This window comes from Anarrhichthys ocellatus, unplaced genomic scaffold (genome assembly GCF_004355925.1).
Source record: "Anarrhichthys ocellatus isolate YVR2014 unplaced genomic scaffold, GSC_Weel_1.0 scaffold24, whole genome shotgun sequence".
NCBI classification, from domain to species: domain Eukaryota; kingdom Metazoa; phylum Chordata; class Actinopteri; order Perciformes; family Anarhichadidae; genus Anarrhichthys; species Anarrhichthys ocellatus.
The window spans coordinates 11,455,007-11,459,090 of record NW_022280054.1 but is presented as its reverse complement, the minus strand read 5'-3'; the positions used below and the strand labels follow the sequence as shown (position 1 = coordinate 11,459,090).

The 4,084-nt window shown below is 41.8% G+C and overlaps 1 long non-coding RNA gene across 1 annotated transcript; it reads left to right on the top strand.

The window, feature by feature from the left end:
* Positions 1-6: 6 nt before the first annotated feature.
* Positions 7-3,692, top strand: LOC116390616 (uncharacterized). The gene is made up of 2 exons (XR_004213182.1): positions 7-213; positions 2,025-3,692. It is a non-coding gene; the product is annotated as an uncharacterized LOC116390616 (long non-coding RNA).
* Positions 3,693-4,084: the final 392 nt, after the last annotated feature.

Sequence of the window (4,084 nt, the reverse complement as noted above, 5' to 3'; positions counted from 1 at the left end):
CCTGCAGGACCCACCGACTCTTCCTCACCACTTTCGATGGACAGCTGTTTGGACCAGTTGAGTTGGCTTTCCTAATTGGACGCGAGAATGAAGGAATGTATTGGCGGGAATTCTATTTGGACGGACTGATTGTCAGTACGGATGCAGAATGAATCAGCGTCATCATCTCTGAGAAAAGAAAACACACAGAAGAATACTCAAACCGGCATCCAGGTGAGGATCAATGCTGTTTGATTTGTTTCTTACTTAGACTCTCCACTATTAACATAACACAAACATCATTAACACCTCCCATTATTATTGCAAGTAGCAGCCACAGAGTGCCTAAAAGATTCATTAGACCCCCCCCCCTCTCTCATCACCGGCCCCTCAGCTCCAGAAACTGTGTTAATTAACAAGTGGGCCGCGCCACCTCAGGCCGCCAGAGCAGATCAATAGCCACTGGTCTGTGATCAGTCTGCGGGCCTGATGCTGTTGGCATGTTAACGAGAAGAATTAATCAGCCGCCGACTCCCAATCAGCCGAGCAGAGCCCGCCAGAGCTCAGGGAACACACTTTCCAGGGAACAGGAGAAGGTGCTTTCTTTCTTTCTGTCGAGCAAACACAAGTTCAATGTTCTCATGGTAGCAGGAAGGTTTCAGGAGTCACGCTCTCATTTTGACTCATTGGAACCTATCGGGTGTTGTTCTCTCTTGACTTGGCCAGGTTTCCATTTTGGGATTTTCTGAGGAAAAGATGATGATTACTAGCTCACAGGTTAGGAAAGCACGGCGTTGGCTCAGTAAGCAAGCTCAAGACTGATCTCACCCACTTACATAATTGCTTTGATTTATGTGACGGCATTGATTTATTTGTTTTATTTAATACAGCTAGTCGCCACTTAATTAGGTTCTGTAAATCTAGCTAAAAGAATGCAACAGCCCTGCAATAAATCAATCTCAATAATGTTCAGTTTCTATTGTTTATAGATGTTCGAACTACATTTTGAGTTCATTTTGGTAGCTGTAGTTTGTGATGGTGTTGAAAAGCGCTGCAAATTACATTTAACCTAATTAATCTGCTTTATTAATTATTTTCTCGATTAATTGTTCTGTCTGTAAAATGTGAAGAATCCCTTTTTTATAATTTCACAGAGCGATGGCGGCGTTACTAAATAGCTCATTTTATCTGACGAACAATCCCGAAACCAGACACAATCAAGTACCAGTCATATATGATGAAAGAAAGCATAAAGTCATCACATTTCAGAAGCTAAAACCTGCAAACGGTTTGCATTTGTGCTTGAAAATGATTGACACGATTAATCAGTTATAAAATAAATAATAATAATTAATTTACTAACAGTTTTAGCTCGACTGGTGAATTGTGTTTCATTATACGGAGAGCTTCTAATATTTTATATTCAAAAGTATAAAAGCAGTATTTCAGAATACCAGCATTTACTTTTTATACACAGATGCAACAACAAGCTGCATAAGGCTTTTTTAAACATGAAACAACAGCTAGATACTAAAAGTCAATGAGCTGTGATTAATCATATTCCTGCAGGAGGAATGTTGAAGGCTTTATTTCAGTTGGCAGCACAAGAGAGCACGGTGCGGTCTCACTGGCTGTTGAATCCATACCAGTGTTCATCTCGCACACGAGCGAGTTAAACGTCCGTTGGTGCGTGTTCGATGCGTGCCAATAAGTCAAGGGCATGTTTCAGATATTATGTACACACAGCAGCATGTGGCGCGCACAAGTTAATACATCGTTGCCACAAAATCCATATTTTCCCCCCGCGGGGCGGCCGCACGCACTCTCTCTGGATGCTCCGGCTTCTGGCATCGGACTTTGTTTAGCAGATGAGTCGAATGTTCCATCGGGTCTGGAGCCGGAGAGCCGTATTGTTGGTCAGGACTGGATGCCAAGCAGAAATTGTTTATATTCAAAACCGCCATGACTGATGCAGCCTCTCCCTCTCTCTCTCTCTCTCTCTCTCTCTCTCTCTCTCTTCCTCCCCCTTTTTTCTCTCTCCCCAGCTGCCGCTCTCCATCACAAACGGGATCCCGCTCTGGCTTCGCCGCGACCAGAATTCTTCCTCTTTGTCTTCCTCCTCCCGCTCTCCCCCCTCCGACTCCTTTGCGTCTCCTTCCGACGCCGAAGGTGAAAACAAACAAAAATCCCATCCTCAAGCGTCCGGGACGTCGCACCGCCACAAACACGCCAACTTGACAAACCTACGCTCTCGTGGCCGTCCAAGCAATCTGCTGGAATTACTATGAATGATTTTGAGAGCTTGAAAAAAAAAAAAAAAAAGAGACAATAAGAAGAATGTAATATAATCGAGAAGCCCTGCTCCAGCGGATAATGTACTTTTATTTTGAAAGTTACATTTTATTTTATTGTTTTTTTTATTTTTATTTTTATTTGTTTGCATGTAAAGTAACAAACGTTTGATTTGAGCGTGCGAATGTGATGACACGGGTGTGTGTGTGTGTGTGTGTGTGTGTGTGTGTGTATGTGTGTGGGTAGCGGTATGAGTGACAACGTCTTTGAAGTACTATCAGTAATTGTGTCGGTTTTCATGCCACTGTCGAGGAAGAGAAGATAACAGACTTATTGTTTTTGACATGAAAAAGAAAAGAACAAACCCTGGACTGTTTTGTTTTTTTTTTTGCTTTTTTGTCGTTCAAAAAAAAAAAAAAGGGTTGTGTGTTGATCCCGTCGTGCGAACTACTTACTCAGCAACAGCATTTATTACACAGCTTTGTTGGAATGCAGCTCATTCGCGAGCGGACACACAGGAGACAAAGAGTGTCGAGTGTGACGAAAAGCCTCCCGTCCACAGAAACACTCCGAACTCAAGACAAGAGTTTTGGACCCTCCGAAGCTCACGACAAGTCGGGGAAGAAATGTCGGAACCGGCTCTATTCTCTCTCTGTGAGGAAATGGGGGCAGTTTAAAATGAAGCACCTGTACACAACAAAGGATCCGAGAAGTGAGGACAAGGTGTCTAAGAAGGGAAATCTGTTGGGTTACTTTTTATTTGTTTTTCCAGAGCACATCATACAGCTACAGGTTCAACCCAATGGACTATATTCCTTTTTTTGTTCCTTTATCTCTTCAAACTATACTTATGCGAATGTTTCTGAACTCGTAAGTGACGCTTGATATAATACAACAACACCTCCGTCCTTAATACAGCTCTACAGCTCTTTTCCCTTTTTATTGTTTAGGCAACGCGTCGTTCTTTTTGGGTTTTTATCTATCGTGAAGAAAAAGGACCTGTTTGGAAATATGCAAGACTTGTTGGGAAGGAGAAGGAAACCAGAATGTACTGTAAAATACTTTTTTCCTTTACTTAAATGTTGGACGATTTGAAAAAACGAAAAATGAAAAAAAAAATAAATAACAAAACGCAAGAGTTAATGTTTGTCATTGTATGTCTTCTGATGCCATATGATCTAGACATGTAGATCTAACATTCTCTCAATCTTTTTTTGTACTTTTTTTTTTGACATGATCATGTTTTTTTTGGCTTTGTTTGTTTTATTTTGTTTTTTTGTTGTCAAGGAGCTCTAGGTACATGTAACTTATGTCATTTATTTATGTCCTTTTATATCTAGTTTGTAAAATAATAGCCTAAAGTGAAGAAAATAAAGGGGTGCCAAAGTGCATTCTTAATAAAGTAGAAACCATATGACGATCTCCTTGCCTCTCATTCATGCACACACACACACACACACACACACACACACACACACAGCTGATTACCTAACTATCGTGCATTGATTACTGCGTTTTATGATTGCACATAATGGAGCGGTTACGTAACAGAAGGAAGAGGCCGAGGTAGTGCATCAAGCAGCTTCTTGGCCTCCTTTTTGCCTTTCTAATTCTCACTGTCGCTCACTGTAACCTAAACACACAGAATAAGAAAATGGGTAGTGTGTATCGTCCGCAGCACATGCTCGTCTGATATCATGACTCTGGACTCCAAGACTGCTGGCCCTGGAGCGGCGGCGAGCACCGCTCACTTGCTGTGTTTGTGTGGATGTGTGTGTGTGTGTTCAATCAGAACAACATCTGCTTCCTGCTC